The 14,051-nt window shown below is 47.6% G+C and overlaps 27 non-coding genes across 27 annotated transcripts; all 27 read right to left on the reverse strand.

The window, feature by feature from the left end:
• Positions 1-319: 319 nt before the first annotated feature.
• Trnat-agu (transfer RNA threonine (anticodon AGU)) lies at positions 320-391 on the reverse strand. The gene has a single exon. It is a non-coding gene; the product is annotated as a tRNA-Thr (tRNA).
• A 321-nt stretch (positions 392-712) lies between these two features.
• On the reverse strand, positions 713-785 carry Trnak-cuu (transfer RNA lysine (anticodon CUU)). Its single transcript has one exon. It is a non-coding gene; the product is annotated as a tRNA-Lys (tRNA).
• Positions 786-1,213: 428 nt separating this feature from the next.
• Positions 1,214-1,286, reverse strand: Trnar-ucg (transfer RNA arginine (anticodon UCG)). Its single transcript has one exon. It is a non-coding gene; the product is annotated as a tRNA-Arg (tRNA).
• Positions 1,287-1,827: 541 nt separating this feature from the next.
• On the reverse strand, positions 1,828-1,899 carry Trnat-agu (transfer RNA threonine (anticodon AGU)). Its single transcript has one exon. It is a non-coding gene; the product is annotated as a tRNA-Thr (tRNA).
• A 321-nt stretch (positions 1,900-2,220) lies between these two features.
• Positions 2,221-2,293, reverse strand: Trnak-cuu (transfer RNA lysine (anticodon CUU)). The gene has a single exon. It is a non-coding gene; the product is annotated as a tRNA-Lys (tRNA).
• A 428-nt stretch (positions 2,294-2,721) lies between these two features.
• Trnar-ucg (transfer RNA arginine (anticodon UCG)) lies at positions 2,722-2,794 on the reverse strand. Its single transcript has one exon. It is a non-coding gene; the product is annotated as a tRNA-Arg (tRNA).
• A 541-nt stretch (positions 2,795-3,335) lies between these two features.
• Positions 3,336-3,407, reverse strand: Trnat-agu (transfer RNA threonine (anticodon AGU)). The gene has a single exon. It is a non-coding gene; the product is annotated as a tRNA-Thr (tRNA).
• Positions 3,408-3,728: 321 nt separating this feature from the next.
• On the reverse strand, positions 3,729-3,801 carry Trnak-cuu (transfer RNA lysine (anticodon CUU)). Its single transcript has one exon. It is a non-coding gene; the product is annotated as a tRNA-Lys (tRNA).
• Positions 3,802-4,241: 440 nt separating this feature from the next.
• Positions 4,242-4,314, reverse strand: Trnar-ucg (transfer RNA arginine (anticodon UCG)). Its single transcript has one exon. It is a non-coding gene; the product is annotated as a tRNA-Arg (tRNA).
• Positions 4,315-4,855: 541 nt separating this feature from the next.
• On the reverse strand, positions 4,856-4,927 carry Trnat-agu (transfer RNA threonine (anticodon AGU)). Its single transcript has one exon. It is a non-coding gene; the product is annotated as a tRNA-Thr (tRNA).
• A 320-nt stretch (positions 4,928-5,247) lies between these two features.
• Positions 5,248-5,320, reverse strand: Trnak-cuu (transfer RNA lysine (anticodon CUU)). The gene has a single exon. It is a non-coding gene; the product is annotated as a tRNA-Lys (tRNA).
• A 428-nt stretch (positions 5,321-5,748) lies between these two features.
• On the reverse strand, positions 5,749-5,821 carry Trnar-ucg (transfer RNA arginine (anticodon UCG)). Its single transcript has one exon. It is a non-coding gene; the product is annotated as a tRNA-Arg (tRNA).
• Positions 5,822-6,362: 541 nt separating this feature from the next.
• Trnat-agu (transfer RNA threonine (anticodon AGU)) lies at positions 6,363-6,434 on the reverse strand. Its single transcript has one exon. It is a non-coding gene; the product is annotated as a tRNA-Thr (tRNA).
• A 321-nt stretch (positions 6,435-6,755) lies between these two features.
• Positions 6,756-6,828, reverse strand: Trnak-cuu (transfer RNA lysine (anticodon CUU)). Its single transcript has one exon. It is a non-coding gene; the product is annotated as a tRNA-Lys (tRNA).
• Positions 6,829-7,256: 428 nt separating this feature from the next.
• Positions 7,257-7,329, reverse strand: Trnar-ucg (transfer RNA arginine (anticodon UCG)). The gene has a single exon. It is a non-coding gene; the product is annotated as a tRNA-Arg (tRNA).
• A 541-nt stretch (positions 7,330-7,870) lies between these two features.
• On the reverse strand, positions 7,871-7,942 carry Trnat-agu (transfer RNA threonine (anticodon AGU)). Its single transcript has one exon. It is a non-coding gene; the product is annotated as a tRNA-Thr (tRNA).
• A 321-nt stretch (positions 7,943-8,263) lies between these two features.
• Trnak-cuu (transfer RNA lysine (anticodon CUU)) lies at positions 8,264-8,336 on the reverse strand. Its single transcript has one exon. It is a non-coding gene; the product is annotated as a tRNA-Lys (tRNA).
• A 440-nt stretch (positions 8,337-8,776) lies between these two features.
• On the reverse strand, positions 8,777-8,849 carry Trnar-ucg (transfer RNA arginine (anticodon UCG)). Its single transcript has one exon. It is a non-coding gene; the product is annotated as a tRNA-Arg (tRNA).
• Positions 8,850-9,390: 541 nt separating this feature from the next.
• On the reverse strand, positions 9,391-9,462 carry Trnat-agu (transfer RNA threonine (anticodon AGU)). The gene has a single exon. It is a non-coding gene; the product is annotated as a tRNA-Thr (tRNA).
• Positions 9,463-9,783: 321 nt separating this feature from the next.
• On the reverse strand, positions 9,784-9,856 carry Trnak-cuu (transfer RNA lysine (anticodon CUU)). Its single transcript has one exon. It is a non-coding gene; the product is annotated as a tRNA-Lys (tRNA).
• A 428-nt stretch (positions 9,857-10,284) lies between these two features.
• Positions 10,285-10,357, reverse strand: Trnar-ucg (transfer RNA arginine (anticodon UCG)). The gene has a single exon. It is a non-coding gene; the product is annotated as a tRNA-Arg (tRNA).
• An 848-nt stretch (positions 10,358-11,205) lies between these two features.
• Positions 11,206-11,278, reverse strand: Trnak-cuu (transfer RNA lysine (anticodon CUU)). Its single transcript has one exon. It is a non-coding gene; the product is annotated as a tRNA-Lys (tRNA).
• A 428-nt stretch (positions 11,279-11,706) lies between these two features.
• Positions 11,707-11,779, reverse strand: Trnar-ucg (transfer RNA arginine (anticodon UCG)). Its single transcript has one exon. It is a non-coding gene; the product is annotated as a tRNA-Arg (tRNA).
• Positions 11,780-12,320: 541 nt separating this feature from the next.
• Trnat-agu (transfer RNA threonine (anticodon AGU)) lies at positions 12,321-12,392 on the reverse strand. The gene has a single exon. It is a non-coding gene; the product is annotated as a tRNA-Thr (tRNA).
• Positions 12,393-12,713: 321 nt separating this feature from the next.
• On the reverse strand, positions 12,714-12,786 carry Trnak-cuu (transfer RNA lysine (anticodon CUU)). Its single transcript has one exon. It is a non-coding gene; the product is annotated as a tRNA-Lys (tRNA).
• Positions 12,787-13,214: 428 nt separating this feature from the next.
• Positions 13,215-13,287, reverse strand: Trnar-ucg (transfer RNA arginine (anticodon UCG)). Its single transcript has one exon. It is a non-coding gene; the product is annotated as a tRNA-Arg (tRNA).
• Positions 13,288-13,828: 541 nt separating this feature from the next.
• Positions 13,829-13,900, reverse strand: Trnat-agu (transfer RNA threonine (anticodon AGU)). Its single transcript has one exon. It is a non-coding gene; the product is annotated as a tRNA-Thr (tRNA).
• Between the last annotated feature and the right edge of the window lie 151 nt (positions 13,901-14,051).

Consider the following 14,051-nt stretch of genomic DNA (forward strand, 5'->3'; position numbering starts at 1 on the left):
TGCGGAAGGCACCTCACCCAATGTGATACAATGGCGAGTTGTCGCTATTACCAAAGCGGCGGCGGCGCCGACGACGACGACGACAATCGCGGGGGTCTTTATCAGGGGTAGAAAATACATCACAAGAACTAAGTATTTCACGTCAGCATTCTCCGGAGACTGCCAAAAGCAGCAGTTTCTGGTGCCCACTTTAATAGCACCATTCACACTATTCATTTGCGAGAGCATTTCTTAAATACCGCACCCACTCATAATTTTTTTATCCTTGACCGCTTTTTTCGAAAGGGCCACGGTGGGAGGGGCTGTTACAAAATTCATTTGCCTCCTGTGAGGATCGAACTCACGACCTCTGGTTTACTAGACCAGCGCTCTGCCACTGAGCTAAGGAGGCGCCTCCTAGCGCGCTCTTCGGCTACTTTGTTCTTACAGACTAGTGAATCGGAGCCCTTCAGCTCGAAACGCACCGCATGAGCGACCATTATTTGCATTTAGTTAGCACAGCTGCTGCTTTCCTACACATCTCACACGATATCGATGTACAAATTAAATTCCAAAACAACACATTTATTTCATTTCAGAGTTACTTTCAGCTTCAAATACCGTTCCTCTGATATTTATCCGAAGCTAGGCATCGTCGTAACCCATTACGTTCATCACGCAAGGCTCACGAGAGGGGCGCATGTTGGATCCGCGTACACACAAAAACTTTTGCCGCCCAGCGTGGGGCTCGAACCCACGACCCTGAGATTAAGAGTCTCATGCTCTACCGACTGAGCTAGCCGGGCTGCACGCAACGCGTTACGAGCCATACATTACTGATTTGACCTGCGACAAACTATTGAAGATTCTTTTGACTACAGTTTATTTCCTGCTGCCACAAATCAGCTACAATCCTATTGTCTCCGAAAGGCATCAAATCTGCTTGAAATGATACGTGGCTATCAGCACCATTATTCAACACACATGCTCGACTGTGCGCAGACGCCTGTGGCGTAGCCCTTGGGTCCTGAATCAGATGCAGCAATTGCAACAAAAACTCTCCTGAACGGCACTGTGCCGAAAATTTCGCTACAGATCACCCTTGTCTTGCTTGTGCTTCAGGTAGACGCCGGTTTTGCAGCCAGGAAGCGGAGAGCAGCTACTTTCAACTAGTTTTGCAGTACTCAAACAACATAGTAAAACAGCATGCATCTTTTGCAGAACAGGAAAATCTCGACCGTGACAGGATTCGAACCTGCAATCTTCGGATCCGAAGTCCGACGCCTTATCCATTAGGCCACACGGTCACTGGCGCAATATACTTCCCCACACACACCTCATTTTCGCCATTTGTACACTTGGCAGAAAGAATTTCACATCTTTGACGCACTTCTCCAGCTGAAATTTCAGTACTAAAAGAACGACGCTACTTCTTGCTGTGTCCCATCGCAAGTTACATTCAAGCCCTTATGACGCTGATCAAACAAGAGGTTGCAAATCAGCTTCAATCGCTTAGTGCCATCTCAGTCGCTTGCGGAAGGCACCTCACCCAATGTGATACAATGGCGAGTTGTCGCTATTACCAAAGCGGCGGCGGCGCCGACGACGACGACAATCGCGGGGGTCTTTATCAGGGGTAGAAAATACATCACAAGAACTAAGTATTTCACGTCAGCATTCTCCGGAGACTGCCAAAAGCAGCAGTTTCTGGTGCCCACTTTAATAGCACCATTCACACTATTCATTTGCGAGAGCATTTCTTAAATACCGCACCCACTCATAATTTTTTTATCCTTGACCGCTTTTTTCGAAAGGGCCACGGTGGGAGGGGCTGTTACAAAATTCATTTGCCTCCTGTGAGGATCGAACTCACGACCTCTGGTTTACTAGACCAGCGCTCTGCCACTGAGCTAAGGAGGCGCCTCCTAGGGCGCTTTTCGGCTACTTTGTTCTTACAGACTAGTGAATCGGAGCCCTTCAGCTCGAAACGCACCGCATGAGCGACCATTATTTGCATTTAGTTAGCACAGCTGCTGCTTTCCTACACATCTCACACGATATCGATGTACAAATTAAATTCCAAAACAACACATTTATTTCATTTCAGAGTTACTTTCAGCTTCAAATACCGTTCCTCTGATATTTATCCGAAGCTAGGCATCGTCGTAACCCATTACGTTCATCACGCAAGGCTCACGAGAGGGGCGCATGTTGGACACGCGTACACACAAAAACTTTTGCCGCCCAGCGTGGTGCTCGAACCCACGACCCTGAAATTAAGAGTCTCATGCTCTACCGACTGAGCTAGCCGGGCTGCACGCAACGCGTTACGAGCCATACAATACTGATTTGACCTGCGACAAACTATTGAAGATTCTTTTGACTACAGTTTATTTCCTGCTGCCACAAATCAGCTACAATCCTATTGTCTCCGAAAGGCATCAAATCTGCTTGAAATGATACGTGGCTATCAGCACCATTATTCAACACACATGCTCGACTGTGCGCAGACGCCTGTGGCGTAGCCCTTGGGTCCTGAATCAGATGCAGCAATTGCAACAAAATCTCTCCTGAACGGCACTGTGCCGAAAATTTCGCTACAGATCACCCTTGTCCTGCTTGTGCTTCAGGTAGACGCCGGTTTTGCAGCCAGGAAGCGGACAGCAGCTACTTTCAACTAGTTTTGCAGTACTCAAACAACACAGTAAAACAGCATGCATCTTTTGCAGAACAGGAAAAACTCGACCGTGACAGGATTCGAACCTGCAATCTTCGGATCCGAAGTCCGACGCCTTATCCATTAGGCCACACGGTCACTGGCGGAATATACTTCCCCACACACACCTCATTTTCGCCATTTGTACACTTGGCAGAAAGAATTTCACATCTTTGACGCACTTCTCCATCTGAAATTTCAGTACTAAAAGAACGACGCTACTTCTTGCTGTGTCCCATCGCAAGTTACATTCAAGCCCTTATGACGCTGATCAAACAAGCGGTTGCAAATCAGCTTCAAACGCTTAGTGCCATCTCAGTCGCTTGCGGAAGGCACCTCACCCAATGTGATACAATGGCGAGTTGTCGCTATTACCAAAGCGGCGGCGGCGCCGACGACGACGACAATCGCGGGGGTCTTTATCAGGGGTAGAAAATACATCACAAGAACTAAGTATTTCACGTCAGCATTCTCTGGAGACTGCCAAAAGCAGCAGTTTCTGGTGCCCACTTTAATAGCACCATTCACACTATTCATTTGCGAGAGCATTTCTTAAATACCGCACCCACTCATAATTTTTTTATCCTTGACCGCTTTTTTCGAAAGGGCCACGGTGGGAGGGGCTGTTACAAAATTCATTTGCCTCCTGTGAGGATCGAACTCACGACCTCTGGTTTACTAGACCAGCGCTCTGCCACTGAGCTAAGGAGGCGCCTCCTAGCGCGCTTTTCGGCTACTTTGTTCTTACAGACTAGTGAATCGGAGCCCTTCAGCTCGAAACGCACCGCATGAGCGACCATTATTTGCATTTAGTTAGCACAGCTGCTGCTTTCCTACACATCTCACACGATATCGATGTACAAATTAAATTCCAAAACAACACATTTATTTCATTTCAGAGTTACTTTCAGCTTCAAATACCGTTCCTCTGATATTTATCCGAAGCTAGGCATCGTCGTAACCCGTTACGTTCATCACGCAAGGCTCACGAGAGGGGCGCATGTTGGATCCGCGTACACACAAAAACTTTTGCCGCCCAGCGTGGGGCTCGAACCCACGACCCTGAGATTAAGAGTCTCATGCTCTACCGACTGAGCTAGCCGGGCTGCACAAAACGCCTTACGAGCCATACAATACTGATTTGACCTGCGACCATCTATTGAAGAATCTTTTGACTACAGCTTATTTCCTGCTGCCACAAATCAGCTACAATCCTATTCAATGAAAAATTGTCTCCGAAAGGCATCAAATCTGCTTGAAATGATACGTGGCTATCAGCACCATTATTCAACACACATGCTCGACTGTGCGCAGACGCCTGTGGCGTAGCCCTTGGGTCCTGAATCAGATGCAGCAATTGCAACAAAAACTCTCCTGAACGGCACTGTGCCGAAAATTTCGCTACAGATCACCCTTGTCTTGCTTGTGCTTCAGGTAGACGCCGGTTTTGCAGCCAGGAAGCGGACAGCAGCTACTTTCAACTAGTTTTGCAGTACTCAAACAACACAGTAAAACAGCATGCATCTTTTGCAGAACAGGAAAAACTCGACCGTGACAGGATTCGAACCTGCAATCTTCGGATCCGAAGTCCGACGCCTTATCCATTAGGCCACACGGTCACTGGCGCAATATACTTCTCCACACACACCTCATTTTCGACATTTGTACACTTGGCAGAATGAATTTCCCATCTTTGACGCAGTTCTCCATCTCAAATTTCAGTACTAAAAGAACGACGCTACTTCTTGCTGTGTCCCATCGCAAGTTACATTCAAGCCCTTATGACGCTGATCAAACAAGAGGTTGCAAATCAGCTTCAATCGCTTAGTGCCATCTCAGTCGCTTGCGGAAGGCACCTCACCCAATGTGATACAATGGCGAGTTGTCGCTATTACCAAAGCGGCGGCGGCGCCGACGACGACGACAATCGCGGGGGTCTTTATCAGGGGTAGAAAATACATCACAAGAACTAAGTATTTCACGTCAGCATTCTCCGGAGACTGCCAAAAGCAGCAGTTTCTGGTGCCCACTTTAATAGCACCATTCACACTATTCATTTGCGAGAGCATTTCTTAAATACCGCACCCACTCATAATTTTTTTATCCTTGACCGCTTTTTTCGAAAGGGCCACGGTGGGAGGGGCTGTTACAAAATTCATTTGCCTCCTGTGAGGATCGAACTCACGACCTCTGGTTTACTAGACCAGCGCTCTGCCACTGAGCTAAGGAGGCGCCTCCTAGCGCGCTCTTCGGCTACTTTGTTCTTACAGACTAGTGAATCGGAGCCCTTCAGCTCGAAACGCACCGCATGAGCGACCATTATTTGCATTTAGTTAGCACAGCTGCTGCTTTCCTACACATCTCACACGATATCGATGTACAAATTAAATTCCAAAACAACACATTTATTTCATTTCAGAGTTACTTTCAGCTTCAAATACCGTTCCTCTGATATTTATCCGAAGCTAGGCATCGTCGTACCCATTACGTTCATCACGCAAGGCTCACGAGAGGGGCGCATGTTGGATCCGCGTACACACAAAAACTTTTGCCGCCCAGCGTGGGGCTCGAACCCACGACCCTGAGATTAAGAGTCTCATGCTCTACCGACTGAGCTAGCCGGGCTGCACGCAACGCGTTACGAGCCATACAATACTGATTTGACCTGCGACAAACTATTGAAGATTCTTTTGACTACAGTTTATTTCCTGCTGCCACAAATCAGCTACAATCCTATTGTCTCCGAAAGGCATCAAATCTGCTTGAAATGATACGTGGCTATCAGCACCATTATTCAACACACATGCTCGACTGTGCGCAGACGCCTGTGGCGTAGCCCTTGGGTCCTGAATCAGATGCAGCAATTGCAACAAAAACTCTCCTGAACGGCACTGTGCCGAAAATTTCGCTACAGATCACCCTTGTCTTGCTTGTGCTTCAGGTAGACGCCGGTTTTGCAGCCAGGAAGCGGAGAGCAGCTACTTTCAACTAGTTTTGCAGTACTCAAACAACATAGTAAAACAGCATGCATCTTTTGCAGAACAGGAAAATCTCGACCGTGACAGGATTCGAACCTGCAATCTTCGGATCCGAAGTCCGACGCCTTATCCATTAGGCCACACGGTCACTGGCGCAATATACTTCCCCACACACACCTCATTTTCGCCATTTGTACACTTGGCAGAAAGAATTTCACATCTTTGACGCACTTCTCCAGCTGAAATTTCAGTACTAAAAGAACGACGCTACTTCTTGCTGTGTCCCATCGCAAGTTACATTCAAGCCCTTATGACGCTGATCAAACAAGAGGTTGCAAATCAGCTTCAATCGCTTAGTGCCATCTCAGTCGCTTGCGGAAGGCACCTCACCCAATGTGATACAATGGCGAGTTGTCGCTATTACCAAAGCGGCGGCGGCGCCGACGACGACGACAATCGCGGGGGTCTTTATCAGGGGTAGAAAATACATCACAAGAACTAAGTATTTCACGTCAGCATTCTCCGGAGACTGCCAAAAGCAGCAGTTTCTGGTGCCCACTTTAATAGCACCATTCACACTATTCATTTGCGAGAGCATTTCTTAAATACCGCACCCACTCATAATTTTTTTATCCTTGACCGCTTTTTTCGAAAGGGCCACGGTGGGAGGGGCTGTTACAAAATTCATTTGCCTCCTGTGAGGATCGAACTCACGACCTCTGGTTTACTAGACCAGCGCTCTGCCACTGAGCTAAGGAGGCGCCTTCTAGGGCGCTTTTCGGCTACTTTGTTCTTACAGACTAGTGAATCGGAGCCCTTCAGCTCGAAACGCACCGCATGAGCGACCATTATTTGCATTTAGTTAGCACAGCTGCTGCTTTCCTACACATCTCACACGATATCGATGTACAAATTAAATTCCAAAACAACACATTTATTTCATTTCAGAGTTACTTTCAGCTTCAAATACCGTTCCTCTGATATTTATCCGAAGCTAGGCATCGTCGTAACCCATTACGTTCATCACGCAAGGCTCACGAGAGGGGCGCATGTTGGACACGCGTACACACAAAAACTTTTGCCGCCCAGCGTGGTGCTCGAACCCACGACCCTGAAATTAAGAGTCTCATGCTCTACCGACTGAGCTAGCCGGGCTGCACGCAACGCGTTACGAGCCATACAATACTGATTTGACCTGCGACAAACTATTGAAGATTCTTTTGACTACAGTTTATTTCCTGCTGCCACAAATCAGCTACAATCCTATTGTCTCCGAAAGGCATCAAATCTGCTTGAAATGATACGTGGCTATCAGCACCATTATTCAACACACATGCTCGACTGTGCGCAGACGCCTGTGGCGTAGCCCTTGGGTCCTGAATCAGATGCAGCAATTGCAACAAAAACTCTCCTGAACGGCACTGTGCCGAAAATTTCGCTACAGATCACCCTTGTCCTGCTTGTGCTTCAGGTAGACGCCGGTTTTGCAGCCAGGAAGCGGACAGCAGCTACTTTCAACTAGTTTTGCAGTACTCAAACAACACAGTAAAACAGCATGCATCTTTTGCAGAACAGGAAAAACTCGACCGTGACAGGATTCGAACCTGCAATCTTCGGATCCGAAGTCCGACGCCTTATCCATTAGGCCACACGGTCACTGGCGGAATATACTTCCCCACACACACCTCATTTTCGCCATTTGTACACTTGGCAGAAAGAATTTCACATCTTTGACGCACTTCTCCATCTGAAATTTCAGTACTAAAAGAACGACGCTACTTCTTGCTGTGTCCCATCGCAAGTTACATTCAAGCCCTTATGACGCTGATCAAACAAGCGGTTGCAAATCAGCTTCAAACGCTTAGTGCCATCTCAGTCGCTTGCGGAAGGCACCTCACCCAATGTGATACAATGGCGAGTTGTCGCTATTACCAAAGCGGCGGCGGCGCCGACGACGACGACAATCGCGGGGGTCTTTATCAGGGGTAGAAAATACATCACAAGAACTAAGTATTTCACGTCAGCATTCTCCGGAGACTGCCAAAAGCAGCAGTTTCTGGTGCCCACTTTAATAGCACCATTCACACTATTCATTTGCGAGAGCATTTCTTAAATACCGCAACCACTCATAATTTTTTTATCCTTGACCGCTTTTTTCGAAAGGGCCACGGTGGGAGGGGCTGTTACAAAATTCATTTGCCTCCTGTGAGGATCGAACTCACGACCTCTGGTTTACTAGACCAGCGCTCTGCCACTGAGCTAAGGAGGCGCCTCCTAGCGCGCTTTTCGGCTACTTTGTTCTTACAGACTAGTGAATCGGAGCCCTTCAGCTCGAAACGCACCGCATGAGCGACCATTATTTGCATTTAGTTAGCACAGCTGCTGCTTTCCTACACATCTCACACGATATCGATGTACAAATTAAATTCCAAAACAACACATTTATTTCATTTCAGAGTTACTTTCAGCTTCAAATACCGTTCCTCTGATATTTATCCGAAGCTAGGCATCGTCGTAACCCGTTACGTTCATCACGCAAGGCTCACGAGAGGGGCGCATGTTGGATCCGCGTACACACAAAAACTTTTGCCGCCCAGCGTGGGGCTCGAACCCACGACCCTGAGATTAAGAGTCTCATGCTCTACCGACTGAGCTAGCCGGGCTGCACAAAACGCCTTACGAGCCATACAATACTGATTTGACCTGCGACCATCTATTGAAGAATCTTTTGACTACAGCTTATTTCCTGCTGCCACAAATCAGCTACAATCCTATTCAATGAAAAATTGTCTCCGAAAGGCATCAAATCTGCTTGAAATGATACGTGGCTATCAGCACCATTATTCAACACACATGCTCGACTGTGCGCAGACGCCTGTGGCGTAGCCCTTGGGTCCTGAATCAGATGCAGCAATTGCAACAAAAACTCTCCTGAACGGCACTGTGCCGAAAATTTCGCTACAGATCACCCTTGTCTTGCTTGTGCTTCAGGTAGACGCCGGTTTTGCAGCCAGGAAGCGGACAGCAGCTACTTTCAACTAGTTTTGCAGTACTCAAACAACACAGTAAAACAGCATGCATCTTTTGCAGAACAGGAAAAACTCGACCGTGACAGGATTCGAACCTGCAATCTTCGGATCCGAAGTCCGACGCCTTATCCATTAGGCCACACGGTCACTGGCGCAATATACATCTCCACACACACCTCATTTTCGACATTTGTACACTTGGCAGAATGAATTTCCCATCTTTGACGCAGTTCTCCATCTCAAATTTCAGTACTAAAAGAACGACGCTACTTCTTGCTGTGTCCCATCGCAAGTTACATTCAAGCCCTTATGACGCTGATCAAACAAGAGGTTGCAAATCAGCTTCAATCGCTTAGTGCCATCTCAGTCGCTTGCGGAAGGCACCTCACCCAATGTGATACAATGGCGAGTTGTCGCTATTACCAAAGCGGCGGCGGCGCCGACGACGACGACAATCGCGGGGGTCTTTATCAGGGGTAGAAAATACATCACAAGAACTAAGTATTTCACGTCAGCATTCTCCGGAGACTGCCAAAAGCAGCAGTTTCTGGTGCCCACTTTAATAGCACCATTCACACTATTCATTTGCGAGAGCATTTCTTAAATACCGCACCCACTCATAATTTTTTTATCCTTGACCGCTTTTTTCGAAAGGGCCACGGTGGGAGGGGCTGTTACAAAATTCATTTGCCTCCTGTGAGGATCGAACTCACGACCTCTGGTTTACTAGACCAGCGCTCTGCCACTGAGCTAAGGAGGCGCCTCCTAGCGCGCTCTTCGGCTACTTTGTTCTTACAGACTAGTGAATCGGAGCCCTTCAGCTCGAAACGCACCGCATGAGCGACCATTATTTGCATTTAGTTAGCACAGCTGCTGCTTTCCTACACATCTCACACGATATCGATGTACAAATTAAATTCCAAAACAACACATTTATTTCATTTCAGAGTTACTTTCAGCTTCAAATACCGTTCCTCTGATATTTATCCGAAGCTAGGCATCGTCGTAACCCATTACGTTCATCACGCAAGGCTCACGAGAGGGGCGCATGTTGGATCCGCGTACACACAAAAACTTTTGCCGCCCAGCGTGGGGCTCGAACCCACGACCCTGAAATTAAGAGTCTCATGCTCTACCGACTGAGCTAGCCGGGCTGCACGCAACGCGTTACGAGCCATACAATACTGATTTGACCTGCGACAAACTATTGAAGATTCTTTTGACTACAGTTTATTTCCTGCTGCCACAAATCAGCTACAATCCTATTGTCTCCGAAAGGCATCAAATCTGCTTGAAATGATACGTGGCTATCAGCACCATTATTCAACACACATGCTCGACTGTGCGCAGACGCCTGTGGCGTAGCCCTTGGGTCCTGAATCAGATGCAGCAATTGCAACAAAAACTCTCCTGAACGGCACTGTGCCGAAAATTTCGCTACAGATCACCCTTGTCTTGCTTGTGCTTCAGGTAGACGCCGGTTTTGCAGCCAGGAAGCGGACAGCAGCTACTTTCAACTAGTTTTGCAGTACTCAAACAACACAGTAAAACAGCATGCATCTTTTGCAGAACAGGAAAAACTCGACCGTGACAGGATTCGAACCTGCAATCTTCGGATCCGAAGTCCGACGCCTTATCCATTAGGCCACACGGTCACTGGCGCAATATACTTCCCCACACACACCTCATTTTCGCCATTTGTACACTTGGCAGAAAGAATTTCACATCTTTGACGCACTTCTCCATCTGAAATTTCAGTACTAAAAGAACGACGCTACTTCTTGCTGTGTCCCATCGCAAGTCACATTCAAGCCCTTATGACGCTGATCAAACAAGAGGTTGCAAATCAGCTTCAATCGCTTAGTGCCATCTCAGTCGCTTGCGGAAGGCACCTCACCCAATGTGATACAATGGCGAGTTGTCGCTATTACCAAAGCGGCGGCGGCACCGACGACGACGACAATCGCGGGGGTCTTTATCAGGGGTAGAAAATACATCACAAGAACTAAGTATTTCACGTCAGCATTCTCCGGAGACTGCCAAAAGCAGCAGTTTCTGGTGCCCACTTTAATAGCACCATTCACACTATTCATTTGCGAGAGCATTTCTTAAATACCGCACCCACTCATAATTTTTTTATCCTTGACCGCTTTTTTCGAAAGGGCCACTGAGCTAAGGAGGCGCCTCCTAGGGCGTTTTTCGGCTACTTTGTTCTGACAGACTAGTGAATCGGAGCCCTTCAGCTCGAAACGCACCGCATGAGCGACCATTATTTGCATTTAGTTAGCACAGCTGCTGCTTTCCCACACATCTCACACGATATCGATGTACAAATTAAATTCCAAAACAACACATTTATTTCATTTCAGAGTTACTTTCAGCTTCAAATACCGTTCCTCTGATATTTATCCGAAGCTAGGCATCGTCGTAACCCATTACGTTCATCACGCAAGGCTCACGAGAGGGGCGCATGTTGGATCCGCGTACACACAAAAACTTTTGCCGCCCAGCGTGGGGCTCGAACCCACGACCCTGAGATTAAGAGTCTCATGCTCTACCGACTGAGCTAGCCGGGCTGCACGCAACGCGTTACGAGCCATACAATACTGATTTGACCTGCGACAAACTATTGAAGATTCTTTTGACTACAGTTTATTTCCTGCTGCCACAAATCAGCTACAATCCTATTGTCTCCGAAAGGCATCAAATCTGCTTGAAATGATACGTGGCTATCAGCACCATTATTCAACACACATGCTCGACTGTGCGCAGACGCCTGTGGCGTAGCCCTTGGGTCCTGAATCAGATGCAGCAATTGCAACAAAAACTCTCCTGAACGGCACTGTGCCGAAAATTTCGCTACAGATCACCCTTGTCTTGCTTGTGCTTCAGGTAGACGCCGGTTTTGCAGCCAGGAAGCGGACAGCAGCTACTTTCAACTAGTTTTGCAGTACTCAAACAACACAGTAAAACAGCATGCATCTTTTGCAGAACAGGAAAAACTCGACCGTGACAGGATTCGAACCTGCAATCTTCGGATCCGAAGTCCGACGCCTTATCCATTAGGCCACACGGTCACTGGCGCAATATACTTCTCCACACACACCTCATTTTCGACATTTGTACACTTGGCAGAATGAATTTCCCATCTTTGACGCAGTTCTCCATCTCAAATTTCAGTACTAAAAGAACGACGCTACTTCTTGCTGTGTCCCATCGCAAGTTACATTCAAGCCCTTATGACGCTGATCAAACAAGAGGTTGCAAATCAGCTTCAATCGCTTAGTGCCATCTCAGTCGCTTGCGGAAGGCACCTCACCCAATGTGATACAATGGCGAGTTGTCGCTATTACCAAAGCGGCGGCGGCACCGACGACGACGACAATCGCGGGGGTCTTTATCAGGGGTAGAAAATACATCACAAGAACTAAGTATTTCACGTCAGCATTCTCCGGAGACTGCCAAAAGCAGCAGTTTCTGGTGCCCACTTTAATAGCACCATTCACACTATTCATTTGCGAGAGCATTTCTTAAATACCGCACCCACTCATAATTTTTTTATCCTTGACCGCTTTTTTCGAAAGGGCCACGGTGGGAGGGGCTGTTACAAAATTCATTTGCCTCCTGTGAGGATCGAACTCACGACCTCTGGTTTACTAGACCAGCGCTCTGCCACTGAGCTAAGGAGGCGCCTCCTAGCGCGCTCTTCGGCTACTTTGTTCTTACAGACTAGTGAATCGGAGCCCTTCAGCTCGAAACGCACCGCATGAGCGACCATTATTTGCATTTAGTTAGCACAGCTGCTGCTTTCCTACACATCTCACACGATATCGATGTACAAATTAAATTCCAAAACAACACATTTATTTCATTTCAGAGTTACTTTCAGCTTCAAATACCGTTCCTCTGATATTTATCCGAAGCTAGGCATCGTCGTAACCCATTACGTTCATCACGCAAGGCTCACGAGAGGGGCGCATGTTGGATCCGCGTACACACAAAAACTTTTGCCGCCCAGCGTGGGGCTCGAACCCACGACCCTGAGATTAAGAGTCTCATGCTCTACCGACTGAGCTAGCCGGGCTGCACGCAACGCGTTACGAGCCATACAATACTGATTTGACCTGCGACAAACTATTGAAGATTCTTTTGACTACAGTTTATTTCCTGCTGCCACAAATCAGCTACAATCCTATTGTCTCCGAAAGGCATCAAATCTGCTTGAAATGATACGTGGCTATCAGCACCATTATTCAACACACATGCTCGACTGTGCGCAGACGCCTGTGGCGTAGCCCTTGGGTCCTGAATCAGATGCAGCAATTGCAACAAAAACTCTCCTGAACGGCACTGTGCCGAAAATTTCGCTACAGATCACCCTTGTCTTGCTTGTGCTTCAGGTAGACGCCGGTTTTGCAGCCAGGAAGCGGACAGCAGCTACTTTCAACTAGTTTTGCAGTACTCAAACAACACAGTAAAACAGCATGCATCTTTTGCAGAACAGGAAAAACTCGACCGTGACAGGATTCGAACCTGCAATCTTCGGATCCGAAGTCCGACGCCTTATCCATTAGGCCACACGGTCACTGGCGCAATATACTTCCCCACACACACCTCATTTTCGCCATTTGTACACTTGGCAGAAAGAATTTCACATCTTTGACGCACTTCTCCATCTGAAATTTCAGTACTAAAAGAACGACGCTACTTCTTGCTGTGTCCCATCGCAAGTTACATTCAAGCCCTTATGACGCTGATCAAACAAGTGGTTGCAAATCAGCTTCAAACGCTTAGTGCCATCTCAGTCGCTTGCGGAATGCACCTCACCCAATGTGATACAATGGCGAGTAGTCGCTATTACCAAAGCGGCGGCGGCGCCGACGACGACGACAATCGCGGGGGTCTTTATCAGGGGTAGAAAAAACATCACAAGAACTAAGTATTTCACGTCAGCATTCTCCGGAGACTGCCAAAAGCAGCAGTTTCTGGTGCCCACTTTAATAGCACCATTCACACTATTCATTTGCGAGAGCATTTCTTAAATACCGCACCCACTCATAATTTTTTTATCCTTGACCGCTTTTTTCGAAAGGGCCACGGTGGGAGGGGCTGTTACAAAATTCATTTGCCTCCTGTGAGGATCGAACTCACGACCTCTGGTTTACTAGACCAGCGCTCTGCCACTGAGCTAAGGAGGCGCCTCCTAGCGCGCTCTTCGGCTAATTTGTTCTTACAGACTAGTGAATCGGAGCCCTTCAGCTCGAAACGCACCGCATGAGCGACCATTATTTGCATTTAGTTAGCACAGCTGCTGCTTTCCTACACATCTCACACGATATCGATGTACAA

Source organism: Schistocerca cancellata, unplaced genomic scaffold, assembly GCF_023864275.1.
Source record: "Schistocerca cancellata isolate TAMUIC-IGC-003103 unplaced genomic scaffold, iqSchCanc2.1 HiC_scaffold_1109, whole genome shotgun sequence".
NCBI classification, from domain to species: Eukaryota; Metazoa; Arthropoda; class Insecta; order Orthoptera; family Acrididae; genus Schistocerca; species Schistocerca cancellata.